Source organism: Triturus cristatus, chromosome 12 (genome assembly GCF_964204655.1).
Source record: "Triturus cristatus chromosome 12, aTriCri1.1, whole genome shotgun sequence".
NCBI classification, from domain to species: domain Eukaryota; kingdom Metazoa; phylum Chordata; class Amphibia; order Caudata; family Salamandridae; genus Triturus; species Triturus cristatus.
This window is the reverse complement of record NC_140595.1, coordinates 726677614-726697336: the sequence shown is the minus strand read 5'-3', so window position 1 is coordinate 726697336 and position 19723 is coordinate 726677614. Positions and strand designations below refer to the sequence as shown.

The 19723-nt window shown below is 40.5% G+C and overlaps 8 non-coding genes across 8 annotated transcripts; 1 reads left to right on the top strand and 7 right to left on the bottom strand.

The window, feature by feature from the left end:
• Positions 1-475: 475 nt before the first annotated feature.
• On the bottom strand, positions 476-557 carry TRNAS-AGA (transfer RNA serine (anticodon AGA)). The gene has a single exon. It is a non-coding gene; the product is annotated as a tRNA-Ser (tRNA).
• Positions 558-4499: 3942 nt separating this feature from the next.
• On the bottom strand, positions 4500-4581 carry TRNAS-AGA (transfer RNA serine (anticodon AGA)). Its single transcript has one exon. It is a non-coding gene; the product is annotated as a tRNA-Ser (tRNA).
• A 2565-nt stretch (positions 4582-7146) lies between these two features.
• TRNAH-GUG (transfer RNA histidin (anticodon GUG)) lies at positions 7147-7218 on the bottom strand. The gene has a single exon. It is a non-coding gene; the product is annotated as a tRNA-His (tRNA).
• A 1281-nt stretch (positions 7219-8499) lies between these two features.
• TRNAS-CGA (transfer RNA serine (anticodon CGA)) lies at positions 8500-8581 on the bottom strand. Its single transcript has one exon. It is a non-coding gene; the product is annotated as a tRNA-Ser (tRNA).
• A 2561-nt stretch (positions 8582-11142) lies between these two features.
• TRNAH-GUG (transfer RNA histidin (anticodon GUG)) lies at positions 11143-11214 on the bottom strand. The gene has a single exon. It is a non-coding gene; the product is annotated as a tRNA-His (tRNA).
• A 1281-nt stretch (positions 11215-12495) lies between these two features.
• On the bottom strand, positions 12496-12577 carry TRNAS-CGA (transfer RNA serine (anticodon CGA)). Its single transcript has one exon. It is a non-coding gene; the product is annotated as a tRNA-Ser (tRNA).
• A 2561-nt stretch (positions 12578-15138) lies between these two features.
• On the bottom strand, positions 15139-15210 carry TRNAH-GUG (transfer RNA histidin (anticodon GUG)). Its single transcript has one exon. It is a non-coding gene; the product is annotated as a tRNA-His (tRNA).
• A 1970-nt stretch (positions 15211-17180) lies between these two features.
• TRNAH-GUG (transfer RNA histidin (anticodon GUG)) lies at positions 17181-17252 on the top strand. The gene has a single exon. It is a non-coding gene; the product is annotated as a tRNA-His (tRNA).
• The last annotated feature ends 2471 nt before the right edge of the window (positions 17253-19723 follow it).

Below are 19723 nucleotides of genomic sequence, written 5' to 3'. Positions count from 1 at the left end.
CGTAAAGGAACAGTTACACAGCTAAGAAATGGGAAAGACAGACTAGGGAAAAAAACACAGAAAGAGCCTGTAGATGAAATTCTCTTCCTGGGACAGCAGGTTAAGAGAAATTACACATGGGGAGGTTAAGCATGTAACACGGGGGAGAATAAAAAAGAAAATGCAGTTTTATGAAGTGTGTTTGCCAATCCAGCCAGCACTTTTGTTCTATTTCTCTCTTTGCGTCTTTTATTGGTAAAGTAACTTTCAAGTGCATGCGCAGGTATGAATGAGAGAGCAACCGTATAATAATTTGAAGCGTTTACACCAGTGCTAAAGTAGGAATGAGGTGTAGCAAAGACATGAAAGAGGTAGCGATAACAAATATGTGGAGAGGCAATAGTGACACAAAAATAAGCCACCTATTTATAAAACTGAAATGGAAGAAATACTAAAGGTTAACTTCTGAAATTGTAGCCGATAATAAAAAGATTCTCGTTGTTGGCAGGATTCGAACCTGCGCGGGGATACCCCAATGGATTTCTAGGCCATCGCCTTAACCACTCGGCCACAACAACTTGCTGTAAGCTTCCTACAAATATTTTGTTTGAAAGTTTTGAAGTTTTCCCACATCAAAGTACTGATATTCTGCAATGCGCTTTTTAAAAACAATGTTTTTTTCATCATGCACGTTCTGTCCTAAAAACAAAAATTGCATGAGTATATCTCTGGATCTGTAAAAGGATACGCTTGCATTCAAACTCTCTTGTGGCACTCAAGTTTTTTGGACCCTGTTGCACTCTGTTTTTGCGCTGCTTTTAGTCTACGACCCATATTACAGAAGTCAACCATCTCTGAGTATTTGGGACTCCTTTGTAAGTGCCTTATCTTTAATCCTTGAAAAGCTCTATAATAAAGGGGTCTGTCAAAGATTGCTTGAATGGAAGATAAAAGAAGGCCCACTTGTCTCACCAAATGCAGTAGAGAAACCTGATGTTTTACTCATGTTATCCTTAGTTCAGTTTTTGTTAGACCTGGCATCCTTAAGGTGGCCTACCAGCAACCTTTTTGCTTTTCACCTCACGTTTTGCTGTATCTTTATGTTGGCCTTAGGACTCTAATCACTTTATCACTACTGTGAGAAAGTGGCTCTGTATATACTGTTCCCAAATAGGTACAGTGTGCACAGAGTCCCCAGTCCCCAGAGGTTTGGCAGAGGCTAAAGTTAGATATAACCTTACTCTCTAAAGTGGTAGCTTGCCGAGCAGTAAGGCAGTATCAGAGTACAGTGTAAAACATTTGTTGTACACACTCAGTCAGCAAATGGTCTCACACACTCAAGAACTGAACTCTAGGCCATTGGTTTGCATACAAAAGATATTGTTGTTTTATTTTAGAACCAACAATAGGTATCAAAATATACTTTCTCAGAATGAGATGCTTTAGTTAAATACTTTGCAATAGGAAATTGACTTTTGCAGGTCATAGTTACAGTTTATTGCAATAGGCAACACAATTTGAATCACAATAATACATTGAGCTCAATGGGATTTTTCAAGTTATATGCAATTAATTACTTTCAGGATTACTTTTCTAAATCCAGGACTGGATCCTAGATTCAGTCCTGGGACAGTTCTTGGAAACAAGTGAGTAAATTCGTTTTAGTTACTGTTGTGATTTTTAAGCAATATTTTGCTATTTTAAAAGTTGACACTTCGAAACTTTTGCTGATCAAATTACCAATGTTATCCTATGGAAGGAAATTCACTTAGCAGGTAAGTGGGGTTATGGTTACTTTTTCTAGGTCAGTGTTGGATCCTAGATCCAGCACTACTGTACCACCTGTAAGCAGTTGAGAAACTGCATTTAAGTTATACAGGCGATTTTTAAGGAATATTTACATGTTTGCAAAATCGACACTTAGAAGAAATTTCACAGAAAAACAGTCAATGGTTTCCTATGGAAGAAAATTCAAGTTACGGGTAAAGTACGTTCTCGTTACTTTTGTAATCCAGTGCTGGGCTCCTAGGCTCAGTACTGGGACATCTATCTAAAACAGGTAAACAATTACGTTTTCACAGTTGGTACGATTTTTAAAGAATATTTGTAAGTTTCAAAAATCGACACTTAGAAAATTTTCAGCAAAAAGCAGGCAATGATATCCCATGGAAGGAAATTCGAGTTACTGGTAAGTACGGTTGAAATTACTTTTCAGGGTCAGTACTGAGCTCCAAGATGCAGCACTGAGGTCTCTCCTGATAACAGGTGAGTAAATCAGAATTCGTTGTTCGGCTGATTTTAGATGAATATTTTAAAGTTCCAAAACTCCACACCACTTAGAAGAATTTCCAAGTGAAACAACTCAATGTTAGCCTATGGAAGAAAAGTGAGTTATCGGCTTTTAGGTAAGTACTCGACTGGCAGAGTTATGGTTCTGGGCATAGACTCAGGGGTCTCCCAGGGGAGTCCCAGCCTACTTGCCAAGCCTTAAACTCCCCTTTTATTACATATAATTTACACCTAAGGTAGGCCCTAGGTAGTCCTAGGTGCATGATGCTATGTAAGTAAAAAATAAGATATGTACTTTGGTGGTTCGCGTGTCCTGTAAGTACCAAACAGTCTATTTCATTTTTCACTACTGTGAGGTCTACCCCTCTCATAGGTTAGCTCTGTGTATTCCCCTATACTTTTTATTTGGTAATTCCATATCGGAGAGGAGTAGCTTTATTTATTTATTGAAAATCCTACTTACTGGTGAGGTTGGATTTAACTTTACTATTTTAGAAATGCCACTTTTAGAGAGTGAACATTTCTCTGCACTTACTGCTCTATTTGCCTGAAACCTGGCCCCAATACACGTCTGGATTGGGCTGGGTGACAGCAAAATTTGTGCCTTCCCTCTAGAGAGCCACAACACAGGTCACTCAAATGCACCTGGGGGGTGAGCTCCGCTCCCCCTCCACCCCCAATAGGTTCAAGAACGATAATTTATGTAAGTAAATACATTATAGCTACAGCTCATAATCATGCGAGTTTAAATCATTTGTTGTTAGATGGTTTAAATATTTGAAAGGATCTGTTTTTAATAGACATTTTACAAAAACCACTGGTACATTTGCTAATTCTGTAAAATTAACACCCAACTGCCGTGACATTGCCAACCACAATGCCGTGACTCGGATTCGAACCGCGGTTGCTGCGGCCACAACGCAGAGTACTAACCACTATACGATCACGGCGAGCTACTTGGGCTCAACGACATACAGTGACATGGAGAATTTATAATTCGGAACACTCAGGGCTGTGACTGTGATAGGCTGGATGTATTCATTGCTTCCTCATTCCTCATTCAGAGGCTGCGTCTCCTCAGTGGTTGATAGGCTGAAACCGTTTCCTGGCCGCCTGCTTGTGAAATGCCAGGAGTCAAAGATCACACATTACACTTGCGGACCTGTGATGGGACACCAATGCAGAGAAACCCACCTGGCACAGACCTTCTATTCTGTCTATTAGACCTGCATCTTCCCTGCACCTTTCAAGCCATTTGTATGTGAAGCAAGAAAGAGTTAGAGAGTGATCCATCTACACTTTTATAGGGAGGATGTCGCCGTGAGCTCCTCCCAGCTAATCACACGAACAGCAGAAAAGCAAGATAAATACACAGTTGAGGGGTGGGCTGCATGGTTATGTTTTTGAGTAAATATTGAAACTGACCTCAGTGGCTCATTAGCAGAGCTGCGGCTAATGACTGGTGCCAAATCATGATGAAGCAAGCACCATGGCTCGTAGGGGACCCACAACACGCTTTTCTTAGCTCACTGAATTAAAGTATAAACTTCCGCCGTGTGTGAGTGGTAAAGGCTAGTTAATATGGTTCCTTTTCCAATTCAAGTCTGACAACAAGAGGCAGGAACCATGTGGCTTCGGAAGCTCAGGAAAGTAGCCACCAACCACAGAGAAAGAGAGAACTGGCAGTATGAGAGGTGGAGAAAACAGAAGCGGGAGCAAGGAGCTCAAATGAGATTGATGGCGTTTAAATAGAGCGCGTAAAGGAACAGTTACACAGCTAAGAAATGGGAAAGACAGACTAGGGAAAAAAACACAGAAAGAGCCTGTAGATGAAATTCTCTTCCTGGGACAGCAGGTTAAGAGAAATTACACATGGGGAGGTTAAGCATGTAACACGGGGGAGAATAAAAAAGAAAATGCTGTTTTATGAAGTGTGTTTGCCAATCCAGCCAGCACTTTTGTTCTATTTCTCTCTTTGCGTCTTTTATTGGTAAAGTAACTTTCAAGTGCATGCGCAGGTATGAATGAGAGAGCAACCGTATAATAATTTGAAGCGTTTACACCAGTGCTAAAGTAGGAATGAGGTGTAGCAAAGACATGAAAGAGGTAGCGATAACAAATATGTGGAGAGGCAATAGTGACACAAAAATAAGCCACCTATTTATAAAACTGAAATGGAAGAAATACTAAAGGTTAACTTCTGAAATTTTAGCCGATAATAAAAAGATTCTCGTTGTTGGCAGGATTCGAACCTGCGCGGGGATACCCCAATGGATTTCTAGTCCATCGCCTTAACCACTCGGCCACAACAACTTGCTGTAAGCTGCCTACAAATATTTTGTTTGAAAGTTTTGAAGTTTTCCCACATCAAAGTACTGATATTCTGCAATGCGCTTTTTAAAAACAATGTTTTTTTCATCATGCACGTTCTGTCCTAAAAACAAAAATTGCATGAGTATATCTCTGGATCTGTAAAAGGATACGCTTGCATTCAAACTCTCTTGTGGCACTCAAGTTTTTTGGACCCTGTTGCACTCTGTTTTTGCGCTGCTTTTAGTCTACGACCCATATTACAGAAGTCAACCATCTCTGAGTATTTGGGACTCCTTTGTAAGTGCCTTATCTTTAATCCTTGAAAAGCTCTATAATAAAGGGGTCTGTCAAAGATTGCTTGAATGGAAGATAAAAGAAGGCCCACTTGTCTCACCAAATGCAGTAGAGAAACCTGATGTTTTACTCATGTTATCCTTAGTTCAGTTTTTGTTAGACCTGGCATCCTTAAGGTGGCCTACCAGCAACCTTTTTGCTTTTCACCTCACGTTTTGCTGTATCTTTATGTTGGCCTTAGGACTCTAATCACTTTATCACTACTGTGAGAAAGTGGCTCTGTATATACTGTTCCCAAATAGGTACAGTGTGCACAGAGTCCCCAGTCCCCAGAGGTTTGGCAGAGGCTAAAGTTAGATATAACCTTACTCTCTAAAGTGGTAGCTTGCCGAGCAGTAAGGCAGTATCAGAGTACAGTGTAAAACATTTGTTGTACACACTCAGTCAGCAAATGGTCTCACACACTCAAGAACTGAACTCTATGCCATTGGTTTGCATACAAAAGATATTGTTGTTTTATTTTAGAACCAACAATAGGTATCAAAATATACTTTCTCAGAATGAGATGCTTTAGTTAAATACTTTGCAATAGGCAATTGACTTTTGCAGGTCATAGTTACAGTTTATTGCAATAGGCAACACAATTTGAATCACAATAATACATTGAGCTCAATGGGAATTTTAAGTTATATGCAATTAATTACTTTCAGGATTACTTTTCTAAATCCAGGACTGGATCCTAGATTCAGTCCTGGGACAGTTCTTGGAAACAAGTGAGTAAATTCGTTTTAGTTACTGTTGTGATTTTTAAGCAATATTTTGCTATTTTAAAAGTTGACACTTCGAAACTTTTGCTGATCAAATTACCAATGTTATCCTATGGAAGGAAATTCACTTAGCAGGTAAGTGGGGTTATGGTTACTTTTTCTAGGTCAGTGTTGGATCCTAGATCCAGCACTACTGTACCACCTGTAAGCAGTTGAGAAACTGCATTTAAGTTATACAGGCGATTTTTAAGGAATATTTACATGTTTGCAAAATCGACACTTAGAAGAAATTTCACAGAAAAACAGTCAATGGTTTCCTATGGAAGAAAATTCAAGTTACGGGTAAAGTACGTTCTCGTTACTTTTGTAATCCAGTGCTGGGCTCCTAGGCTCAGTACTGGGACATCTATCTAAAACAGGTAAACAATTACGTTTTCACAGTTGGTACGATTTTTAAAGAATATTTGTAAGTTTCAAAAATCGACACTTAGAAAATTTTCAGCAAAAAGCAGGCAATGATATCCCATGGAAGGAAATTCGAGTTACTGGTAAGTACGGTTAAAATTACTTTTCAGGGTCAGTACTGAGCTCCAAGATGCAGCACTGAGGTCTCTCCTGATAACAGGTGAGTAAATCAGAATTCGTTGTTCGGCTGATATTAGATGAATATTTTAAAGTTCCAAAACTCCACACCACTTAGAAGAATTTCCAAGTGAAACAACTCAATGTTAGCCTATGGAAGAAAAGTGAGTTATCGGCTTTTAGGTAAGTACTCGACTGGCAGAGTTATGGTTCTGGGCATAGACTCAGGGGTCTCCCAGGGGAGTCCCAGCCTACTTGCCAAGCCTTAAACTCCCCTTTTATTACATATAATTTACACCTAAGGTAGGCCCTAGGTAGTCCTAGGTGCATGATGCAATGTAAGTAAAAAATAAGATATGTACTTTGGTGGTTCGCGTGTCCTGTAAGTTCCAAACAGTCTATTTCATTTTTCACTACTGTGAGGTCTACCCCTCTCATAGGTTAGCTCTGTGTATTCCCCTATACTTTTTATTTGGTAATTCCATATCGGAGAGGAGTAGCTTTATTTATTTATTGAAAATCCTACTTACTGGTGAGGTTGGATTTAACTTTACTATTTTAGAAATGCCACTTTTAGAGAGTGAACATTTCTCTGCACTTACTGCTCTATTTGCCTGAAACCTGGCCCCAATACACGTCTGGATTGGGCTGGGTGACAGCAACATTTGTGCCTTCCCTCTAGAGAGCCACAACACAGGTCACTCAACTGCACCTGGGGGGTGAGCTCCGCTCCCCCTCCACCCCCAATAGGTTCAAGAACGATAATTTATGTAAGTAAATACATTATAGCTACAGCTTATAATCATGCGAGTTTAAATCATTTGTTGTTAGATGGTTTAAATATTTGAAAGGATCTGTTTTTAATAGACATTTTACAAAAACCACTGGTACATTTGCTAATTCTGTAAAATTAACACCCAACTGCCGCGACTCGGATTCGAACCGAGGTTGCTGCGGCCACAACGCAGAGTACTAACCACTATACGATCACGGCGAGCTACTTGGGCTCAACGACATACAGTGACATGGAGAATTTATAATTCGGAACACTCAGGGCTGTTCCTGTGATAGGCTGGATGTATTCATTGCTTCCTCATTCCTCATTCAGAGGCTGCGTCTCCTCAGTGGTTGATAGGCTGAAACCGTTTCCTGGCCGCCTGCTTGTGAAATGCCAGGAGTCAAAGATCACACATTACACTTGCGGACCTGTGATGGGACACCAATGCAGAGAAACCCACCTGGCACAGACCTTCTATTCTGTCTATTAGACCTGCATCTTCCCTGCACCTTTCAAGCCATTTGTATGTGAAGCAAGAAAGAGTTAGAGAGTGATCCATCTACACTTTTATAGGGAGGATGTCGCCGTGAGCTCCTCCCAGCTAATCACACGAACAGCAGAAAAGCAAGATAAATACACAGTTGAGGGGTGGGCTGCATGGTTATGTTTTTGAGTAACTATTGAAACTGACCTCAGTGGCTCATTAGCAGAGCTGCGGCTAATGACTGGTGCCAAATCATGATGAAGCAAGCACCATGGCTCGTAGGGGACCCACAACACGCTTTTCTTAGCTCACTGAATTAAAGTATAAACTTCCGCCGTGTGTGAGTGGTAAAGGCTTGTTAATATGGTTCCTTTTCCAATTCAAGTCTGACAACAAGAGGCAGGAACCATGTGGCTTCGGAAGCTCAGGAAAGTAGCCACCAACCACAGAGAAAGAGAGAACTGGCAGTATGAGAGGTGGAGAAAACAGAAGCGGGAGCAAGGAGCTCAAATGAGATTGATGGCGTTTAAATAGAGCGCGTAAAGGAACAGTTACACAGCTAAGAAATGGGAAAGACAGACTAGGGAAAAAAACACAGAAAGAGCCTGTAGATGAAATTCTCTTCCTGGGACAGCAGGTTAAGAGAAATTACACATGGGGAGGTTAAGCATGTAACACGGGGGAGAATAAAAAAGAAAATGCAGTTTTATGAAGTGTGTTTGCCAATCCAGCCAGCACTTTTGTTCTATTTCTCTCTTTGCGTCTTTTATTGGTAAAGTAACTTTCAAGTGCATGCGCAGGTATGAATGAGAGAGCAACGGTATAATAATTTGAAGCGTTTACACCAGTGCTAAAGTAGGAATGAGGTGTAGCAAAGACATGAAAGAGGTAGCGATAACAAATATGTGGAGAGGCAATAGTGACACAAAAATAAGCCACCTATTTATAAAACTGAAATGGAAGAAATACTAACGGTTAACTTCTGAAATTGTAGCCGATAATAAAAAGATTCTCGTTGTTGGCAGGATTCGAACCTGCGCGGGGATACCCCAATGGATTTCGAGTCCATCGCCTTAACCACTCGGCCACAACAACTTGCTGTAAGCTGTCTACAAATATTTTGTTTGAAAGTTTTGAAGTTTTCCCACATCAAAGTACTGATATTCTGCAATGCGCTTTTTAAAAACAATGTTTTTTTCATCATGCACGTTCTGTCCTAAAAACAAAAATTGCATGAGTATATCTGTGGATCTGTAAAAGGATACGCTTGCATTCAAACTCTCTTGTGGCACTCAAGTTTTTTGGACCCTGTTGCACTCTGTTTTTGCGCTGCTTTTATTCTACGACCCATATTACAGAAGTCAACCATCTCTGAGTATTTGGGACTCCTTTGTAAGTGCCTTATCTTTAATCCTTGAAAAGCTCTATAATAAAGGGGTCTGTCAAAGATTGCTTGAATGGAAGATAAAAGAAGGCCCACTTGTCTCACCAAATGCAGTAGAGAAACCTGATGTTTTACTCATGTTATCCTTAGTTCAGTTTTTGTTAGACCTGGCATCCTTAAGGTGGCCTACCAGCAACCTTTTTGCTTTTCACCTCACGTTTTGCTGTATCTTTATGTTGGCCTTAGGACTCTAATCACTTTATCACTACTGTGAGAAAGTGGCTCTGTATATACTGTTCCCAAATAGGTACAGTGTGCACAGAGTCCCCAGTCCCCAGAGGTTTGGCAGAGGCTAAAGTTAGATATAACCTTACTCTCTAAAGTGGTAGCTTGCCGAGCAGTAAGGCAGTATCAGAGTACAGTGTAAAACATTTGTTGTACACACTCAGTCAGCAAATGGTCTCACACACTCAAGAACTGAACTCTATGCCATTGGTTTGCATACAAAAGATATTGTTGTTTTATTTTAGAACCAACAATAGGTATCAAAATATACTTTCTCAGAATGAGATGCTTTAGTTAAATACTTTGCAATAGGCAATTGACTTTTGCAGGTCATAGTTACAGTTTATTGCAATAGGCAACACAATTTGAATCACAATAATACATTGAGCTCAATGGGAATTTTAAGTTATATGCAATTAATTACTTTCAGGATTACTTTTCTAAATCCAGGACTGGATCCTAGATTCAGTCCTGGGACAGGTCTTGGAAACAAGTGAGTAAATTCGTTTTAGTTACTGTTGTGATTTTTAAGCAATATTTTGCTATTTTAAAAGTTGACCGAAACTTTTGCTGATCAAATTACCAATGTTATCCTATGGAAGGAAATTCACTTAGCAGGTAAGTGGGGTTATGGTTACTTTTTCTAGGTCAGTGTTGGATCCTAGATCCAGCACTACTGTACCACCTGTAAGCAGTTGAGAAACTGCGTTTAAGTTATACAGGCGATTTTTAAGGAATATTTACATGTTTGCAAAATCGACACTTAGAAGAAATTTCACAGAAAAACAGTCAATGGTTTCCTATGGAAGAAAATTCAAGTTACGGGTAAAGTACGTTCTCGTTACTTTTGTAATCCAGTGCTGGGCTCCTAGGCTCAGTACTGGGACATCTATCTAAAACAGGTAAACAATTACGTTTTCACAGTTGGTACGATTTTTAAAGAATATTTGTAAGTTTCAAAAATCGACACTTAGAAAATTTTCAGCAAAAAGCAGGCAATGATATCCCATGGAAGGAAATTCGAGTTACTGGTAAGTACGGTTAAAATTACTTTTCAGGGTCAGTACTGAGCTCCAAGATGCAGCACTGAGGTCTCTCCTGATAACAGGTGAGTAAATCAGAATTCGTTGTTCGGCTGATTTTAGATGAATATTTTAAAGTTCCAAAACTCCACACCACTTAGAAGAATTTCCAAGTGAAACCACTCAATGTTAGCCTATGGAAGAAAAGTGAGTTATCGGCTTTTAGGTAAGTACTCGACTGGCAGAGTTATGGTTCTGGGCATAGACTCAGGGGTCTCCCAGGGGAGTCCCAGCCTACTTGCCAAGCCTTAAACTCCCCTTTTATTACATATAATTTACACCTAAGGTAGGCCCTAGGTAGTCCTAGGTGCATGATGCTATGTAAGTAAAAAATAAGATATGTACTTTGGTGGTTCGCGTGTCCTGTAAGTTCCAAACAGTCTATTTCATTTTTCACTACTGTGAGGTCTACCCCTCTCATAGGTTAGCTCTGTGTATTCCCCTATACTTTTTATTTGGTAATTCCATATCGGAGAGGAGTAGCTTTATTTATTTATTGAAAATCCTACTTACTGGTGAGGTTGGATTTAACTTTACTATTTTAGAAATGCCACTTTTAGAGAGTGAACATTTCTCTGCACTTACTGCTCTATTTGCCTGAAACCTGGCCCCAATACACGTCTGGATTGGGCTGGGTGACAGCAAAATTTGTGCCTTCCCTCTAGAGAGCCACAACACAGGTCACTCAACTGCACCTGGGGGGTGAGCTCCGCTCCCCCTCCACCCCCAATAGGTTCAAGAACGATAATTTATGTAAGTAAATACATTATAGCTACAGCTTATAATCATGCGAGTTTAAATCATTTGTTGTTAGATGGTTTAAATATTTGAAAGGATCTGTTTTTAATAGACATTTTACAAAAACCACTGGTACATTTGCTAATTCTGTAAAATTAACACCCAACTGCCGCGACTCGGATTCGAACCGAGGTTGCTGCGGCCACAACGCAGAGTACTAACCACTATACGATCACGGCGAGCTACTTGGGCTCAACGTCATACAGTGACATGGAGAATTTATAATTCGGAACACTCAGGGCTGTTCCTGTGATAGGCTGGATGTATTCATTGCTTCCTCATTCCTCATTCAGAGGCTGCGTCTCCTCAGTGGTTGATAGGCTGAAACCGTTTCCTGGCCGCCTGCTTGTGAAATGCCAGGAGTCAAAGATCACACATTACACTTGCGGACCTGTGATGGGACACCAATGCAGAGAAACCCACCTGGCACAGACCTTCTATTCTGTCTATTAGACCTGCATCTTCCCTGCACCTTTCAAGCCATTTGTATGTGAAGCAAGAAAGAGTTAGAGAGTGATCCATCTACACTTTTATAGGGAGGATGTCGCCGTGAGCTCCTCCCAGCTAATCACACGAACAGCAGAAAAGCAAGATAAATACACAGTTGAGGGGTGGGCTGCATGGTTATGTTTTTGAGTAAATATTGAAACTGACCTCAGTGGCTCATTAGCAGAGCTGCGGCTAATGACTGGTGCCAAATCATGATGAAGCAAGCACCATGGCTCGTAGGGGACCCACAACACGCTTTTCTTAGCTCACTGAATTAAAGTATAAACTTCCGCCGTGTGTGAGTGGTAAAGGCTTGTTAATATGGTTCCTTTTCCAATTCAAGTCTGACAACAAGAGGCAGGAACCATGTGGCTTCGGAAGCTCAGGAAAGTAGCCACCAACCACAGAGAAAGAGAGAACTGGCAGTATGAGAGGTGGAGAAAACAGAAGCGGGAGCAAGGAGCTCAAATGAGATTGATGGCGTTTAAATAGAGCGCGTAAAGGAACAGTTACACAGCTAAGAAATGGGAAAGACAGACTAGGGAAAAAAACACAGAAAGAGCCTGTAGATGAAATTCTCTTCCTGGGACAGCAGGTTAAGAGAAATTACACATGGGGAGGTTAAGCATGTAACACGGGGGAGAATAAAAAAGAAAATGCAGTTTTATGAAGTGTGTTTGCCAATCCAGCCAGCACTTTTGTTCTATTTCTCTCTTTGCGTCTTTTATTGGTAAAGTAACTTTCAAGTGCATGCGCAGGTATGAATGAGAGAGCAACGGTATAATAATTTGAAGCGTTTACACCAGTGCTAAAGTAGGAATGAGGTGTAGCAAAGACATGAAAGAGGTAGCGATAACAAATATGTGGAGAGGCAATAGTGACACAAAAATAAGCCACCTATTTATAAAACTGAAATGGAAGAAATACTAACGGTTAACTTCTGAAATTGTAGCCGATAATAAAAAGATTCTCGTTGTTGGCAGGATTCGAACCTGCGCGGGGATACCCCAATGGATTTCGAGTCCATCGCCTTAACCACTCGGCCACAACAACTTGCTGTAAGCTGTCTACAAATATTTTGTTTGAAAGTTTTGAAGTTTTCCCACATCAAAGTACTGATATTCTGCAATGCGCTTTTTAAAAACAATGTTTTTTTCATCATGCACGTTCTGTCCTAAAAACAAAAATTGCATGAGTATATCTGTGGATCTGTAAAAGGATACGCTTGCATTCAAACTCTCTTGTGGCACTCAAGTTTTTTGGACCCTGTTGCACTCTGTTTTTGCGCTGCTTTTATTCTACGACCCATATTACAGAAGTCAACCATCTCTGAGTATTTGGGACTCCTTTGTAAGTGCCTTATCTTTAATCCTTGAAAAGCTCTATAATAAAGGGGTCTGTCAAAGATTGCTTGAATGGAAGATAAAAGAAGGCCCACTTGTCTCACCAAATGCAGTAGAGAAACCTGATGTTTTACTCATGTTATCCTTAGTTCAGTTTTTGTTAGACCTGGCATCCTTAAGGTGGCCTACCAGCAACCTTTTTGCTTTTCACCTCACGTTTTGCTGTATCTTTATGTTGGCCTTAGGACTCTAATCACTTTATCACTACTGTGAGAAAGTGGCTCTGTATATACTGTTCCCAAATAGGTACAGTGTGCACAGAGTCCCCAGTCCCCAGAGGTTTGGCAGAGGCTAAAGTTAGATATAACCTTACTCTCTAAAGTGGTAGCTTGCCGAGCAGTAAGGCAGTATCAGAGTACAGTGTAAAACATTTGTTGTACACACTCAGTCAGCAAATGGTCTCACACACTCAAGAACTGAACTCTATGCCATTGGTTTGCATACAAAAGATATTGTTGTTTTATTTTAGAACCAACAATAGGTATCAAAATATACTTTCTCAGAATGAGATGCTTTAGTTAAATACTTTGCAATAGGCAATTGACTTTTGCAGGTCATAGTTACAGTTTATTGCAATAGGCAACACAATTTGAATCACAATAATACATTGAGCTCAATGGGAATTTTAAGTTATATGCAATTAATTACTTTCAGGATTACTTTTCTAAATCCAGGACTGGATCCTAGATTCAGTCCTGGGACAGGTCTTGGAAACAAGTGAGTAAATTCGTTTTAGTTACTGTTGTGATTTTTAAGCAATATTTTGCTATTTTAAAAGTTGACCGAAACTTTTGCTGATCAAATTACCAATGTTATCCTATGGAAGGAAATTCACTTAGCAGGTAAGTGGGGTTATGGTTACTTTTTCTAGGTCAGTGTTGGATCCTAGATCCAGCACTACTGTACCACCTGTAAGCAGTTGAGAAACTGCGTTTAAGTTATACAGGCGATTTTTAAGGAATATTTACATGTTTGCAAAATCGACACTTAGAAGAAATTTCACAGAAAAACAGTCAATGGTTTCCTATGGAAGAAAATTCAAGTTACGGGTAAAGTACGTTCTCGTTACTTTTGTAATCCAGTGCTGGGCTCCTAGGCTCAGTACTGGGACATCTATCTAAAACAGGTAAACAATTACGTTTTCACAGTTGGTACGATTTTTAAAGAATATTTGTAAGTTTCAAAAATCGACACTTAGAAAATTTTCAGCAAAAAGCAGGCAATGATATCCCATGGAAGGAAATTCGAGTTACTGGTAAGTACGGTTAAAATTACTTTTCAGGGTCAGTACTGAGCTCCAAGATGCAGCACTGAGGTCTCTCCTGATAACAGGTGAGTAAATCAGAATTCGTTGTTCGGCTGATTTTAGATGAATATTTTAAAGTTCCAAAACTCCACACCACTTAGAAGAATTTCCAAGTGAAACCACTCAATGTTAGCCTATGGAAGAAAAGTGAGTTATCGGCTTTTAGGTAAGTACTCGACTGGCAGAGTTATGGTTCTGGGCATAGACTCAGGGGTCTCCCAGGGGAGTCCCAGCCTACTTGCCAAGCCTTAAACTCCCCTTTTATTACATATAATTTACACCTAAGGTAGGCCCTAGGTAGTCCTAGGTGCATGATGCTATGTAAGTAAAAAATAAGATATGTACTTTGGTGGTTCGCGTGTCCTGTAAGTACCAAACAGTCTATTTCATTTTTCACTACTGTGAGGTCTACCCCTCTCATAGGTTAGCTCTGTGTATTCCCCTATACTTTTTATTTGGTAATTCCATATCGGAGAGGAGTAGCTTTATTTATTTATTGAAAATCCTACTTACTGGTGAGGTTGGATTTAACTTTACTATTTTAGAAATGCCACTTTTAGAGAGTGAACATTTCTCTGCACTTACTGCTCTATTTGCCTGAAACCAGGCCCCAATACACGTCTGGATTGGGCTGGGTGACAGCAAAATTTGTGCCTTCCCTCTAGAGAGCCACAACACAGGTCACTCAACTGCACCTGGGGGGTGAGCTCCGCTCCCCCTCCACCCCCAATAGGTTCAAGAACGATAATTTATGTAAGTAAATACATTATAGCTACAGCTTATAATCATGCGAGTTTAAATCATTTGTTGTTAGATGGTTTAAATATTTGAAAGGATCTGTTTTTAATAGACATTTTACAAAAACCACTGGTACATTTGCTAATTCTGTAAAATTAACACCCAACTGCCGCAACTCGGATTCGAACCGAGGTTGCTGCGGCCACAACGCAGAGTACTAACCACTATACGATCACGGCGAGCTACTTGGGCTCAACGTCATACAGTGACATGGAGAATTTATAATTCGGAACACTCAGGGATGTTCCTGTGATAGGCTGGATGTATTCATTGCTTCCTCATTCCTCATTCAGAGGCTGCGTCTCCTCAGTGGTTGATAGGCTGAAACCGTTTCCTGGCCGCCTGCTTGTGAAATGCCAGGAGTCAAAGATCACACATTACACTTGCGGACCTGTGATGGGACACCAATGCAGAGAAACCCACCTGGCACAGACCTTCTATTCTGTCTATTAGACCTGCATCTTCCCTGCACCTTTCAAGCCATTTGTATGTGAAGCAAGAAAGAGTTAGAGAGTGATCCATCTACACTTTTATAGGGAGGATGTCGCCGTGAGCTCCTCCCAGCTAATCACACGAACAGCAGAAAAGCAAGATAAATACACAGTTGAGGGGTGGGCTGCATGGTTATGTTTTTGAGTAAATATTGAAACTGACCTCAGTGGCTCATTAGCAGAGCTGCGGCTAATGACTGGTGCCAAATCATGATGAAGCAAGCACCATGGCTCGTAGGGGACCCACAACACGCTTTTCTTAGCTCACTGAATTAAAGTATAAACTTCCGCCGTGTGTGAGTGGTAAAGGCTTGTTAATATGGTTCCTTTTCCAATTCAAGTCTGACAACAAGAGGCAGGAACCATGTGGCTTCGGAAGCTCAGGAAAGTAGCCACCAACCACAGAGAAAGAGAGAACTGGCAGTATGAGAGGTGGAGAAAACAGAAGCGGGAGCAAGGAGCTCAAATGAGATTGATGGCGTTTAAATAGAGCGCGTAAAGGAACAGTTACACAGCTAAGAAATGGGAAAGACAGACTAGGGAAAAAAACACAGAAAGAGCCTGTAGATGAAATTCTCTTCCTGGGACAGCAGGTTAAGAGAAATTACACATGGGGAGGTTAAGCATGTAACACGGGGGAGAATAAAAAAGAAAATGCAGTTTTATGAAGTGTGTTTGCCAATCCAGCCAGCACTTTTGTTCTATTTCTCTCTTTGCGTCTTTTATTGGTAAAGTAACTTTCAAGTGCATGCGCAGGTATGAATGAGAGAGAATTTCATCTACAGGCTCTTTCTGTGTTTTTTTCCCTAGTCTGTCTTTCCCATTTCTTAGCTGTGTAACTGTTCCTTTACGCGCTCTATTTAAACGCCATCAATCTCATTTGAGCTCCTTGCTCCCGCTTCTGTTTTCTCCACCTCTCATACTGCCAGTTCTCTCTTTCTCTGTGGTTGGTGGCTACTTTCCTGAGCTTCCGAAGCCACGTGGTTCCTGCCTCTTGTTGTCAGACTTGAATTGGAAAAGGAACCATATTAACAAGCCTTTACCACTCACACACGGCGGAAGTTTATACTTTAATTCAGTGAGCTAAGAAAAGCGTGTTGTGGGTCCCCTACGAGCCATGGTGCTTGCTTCATCATGATTTGGCACCAGTCATTAGCCGCAGCTCTGCTAATGAGCCACTGAGGTCAGTTTCAATATTTACTCAATAACATAACCTTGCAGCCCACCCCTCAACTGTGTATTTATCTTGCTTTTCTGCTGTTCGTGTGATTAGCTGGGAGGAGCTCACGGCGACATCCTCCCTATAAAAGTGTAGATGGATCACTCTCTAACTCTTTCTTGCTTCACATACAAATGGCTTGAAAGGTGCAGGGAAGATGCAGGTCTAATAGACAGAATAGAAGGTCTGTGCCAGGTGGGTTTCTCTGCATTGGTGTCCCATCACAGGTCCGCAAGTGTAATGTGTGATCTTTGACTCCTGGCATTTCACAAGCAGGCGGCCAGGAAACGGTTTCAGCCTATCAACCACTGAGGAGACGCAGCCTCTGAATGAGGAATGAGGAAGCAATGAATACATCCAGCCTATCACAGGAACAGCCCTGAGTGTTCCGAATTATAAATTCTCCATGTCAGTGTATGTTGTTGAGCCCAAGTAGCTCGCCGTGATCGTATAGTGGTTAGTACTCTGCGTTGTGGCCGCAGCAACCTCGGTTCGAATCCGAGTCATGGCATTGTGGTTGGCAATGTCACGGCAGTTGGGTGTTAATTTTACAGAATTAGCAAATGTACCAGTGGTTTTTGTAAAATGTCTATTAAAAACAGATCCTTTCAAATATTTAAACCATCTAACAACAAATGATTTAAACTCGCATGATTATAAGCTGTAGCTATAATGTATTTACTTACATAAATTATCGTTCTTGAACCTATTGGGGGTGGAGGGGGAGCGGAGCTCACCCCCCAGGTGCAGTTGAGTGACCTGTGTTGTGGCTCTCTAGAGGGAAGGCACAAATTTTGCTGTCACCCAGCCCAATCCAGACGTGTATTGGGGCCAGGTTTCAGGCAAATAGAGCAGTAAGTGCAGAGAAATGTTCACTCTCTAAAAGTGGCATTTCTAAAATAGTAAAGTTAAATCCAACCTCACCAGTAAGTAGGATTTTCAATAAATAAATAAAGCTACTCCTCTCCGATATGGAATTACCAAATAAAAAGTATAGGGGAATACACAGAGCTAACCTATGAGAGGGGTAGACCTCACAGTAGTGAAAAATGAAATAGACTGTTTGGTACTTACAGGACACGCGAACCACCAAAGTACATATCTTATTTTTTACTTACATAGCATCATGCACCTGGGACTACCTAGGGCCTACCTTAGGTGTAAATTATATGTAATAAAAGGGGAGTTTAAGGCTTGGCAAGTAGGCTGGGACTCCCCTGGGAGACCCCTGAGTCTATGCCCAGAACCATAACTCTGCCAGTCGAGTGCTTACCTAAAAGCCGATAACTCACTTTTCTTCCATAGGCTAACATTGAGTTGTTTCACTTGGAAATTCTTCTAAGTGGTGTGGAGTTTTGGAACTTTAAAATATTCATCTAAAATCAGCCGAACAACGAATTCTGATTTACTCACCTGTTATCAGGAGAGACCTCAGTGCTGCATCTTGGAGCTCAGTACTGACCCTGAAAAGTAATTTTAACCGTACTTACCAGTAACTCGACTTTCCTTCCATGGGATATCATTGCCTGCTTTTTGCTGAACATTTTCTAAGTGTCGATTTTTTAAACTTACAAATATTCTTTAAAAATCGTACCAACTGTGAAAACGTAATTGTTTACCTGTTTTAGATAGATGTCCCAGTACTGAGCCTAGGAGCCCAGCACTGGATTACAAAAGTAACGAGAACGTACTTTACCCGTAACTTGAATTTTCTTCCATAGGAAACCATTGACTGTTTTTCTGTGAAATTTCTTCTGTGTCGATTTTGCAAACATGTAAATATTCCTTAAAAATCGCCTGTATAACTTAAACGCAGTTTCTCAACTGCTTACAGGTGGTACAGTAGTGCTGGATCTAGGATCCAACACTGACCTAGAAAAAGTAACCATAACCCCACTTACCTGCTAAGTGAATTTCCTTCCATAGGATAACATTGGTAATTTGATCAGCAAAAGTTTCTAAGTGTCAACTTTTAAAATAGCAAAATATTGCTTAAAAATCACAACAGTAACTAAAACGAATTTACTCACTTGTTTCCAAGAACTGTCCCAGGACTGAATCTAGGATCCAGTCCTGGATTTAGAAAAGTAATCCTGAAAGTAATTAATTGCATATAACTTCAAATTCCCATTGAGCTCAATGTATTATTGTGATTCAAATTGTGTTGCCTATTGCAATAAACTGTAACTATGACCTGCAAAAGTCAATTGCCTATTGCAAAGTATTTAACTAAAGCATCTCATTCTGAGAAAGTATATTTTGATACCTATTGTTGGTTCTAAAATAAAACAACAATATCTTTTGTATGCAAACCAATGGCCTAGAGTTCAGTTCTTGAGTGTGTGAGACCATTTGCTGACTGAGTGTGTACAACAAATGTTTTACACTGTACTCTGATACTGCCTTACTGCTCGGCAAGCTACCACTTTAGAGAGTAAGGTTATATCTAACTTTAGCCTCTGCCAAACCTCTGGGGACTGGGGACTCTGTGCACACTGTACCTATTTGGGAACAGTATATACAGAGCCACTTTCTCACAGTAGTGATAAAGTGATTAGAGTCCTAAGGCCAACATAAAGATACAGCAAAACGTGAGGTGAAAAGCAAAAAGGTTGCTGGTAGGCCACCTTAAGGATGCCAGGTCTAACAAAAACTGAACTAAGGATAACATGAGTAAAACATCAGGTTTCTCTACTGCATTTGGTGAGACAAGTGGGCCTTCTTTTATCTTCCATTCAAGCAATCTTTGACAGACCCCTTTATTATAGAGCTTTTCAAGGATTAAAGATAAGGCACTTACAAAGGAGTCCCAAATACTCAGAGATGGTTGACTTCTGTAATATGGGTCGTAGACTAAAAGCAGCGCAAAAACAGAGGTCCAAAAAACTTGAGTGCCACAAGAGAGTTTGAATGCAAGCGTATCCTTTTACAGATCCAGAGATATACTCATGCAATTTTTGTTTTTAGGACAGAACGTGCATG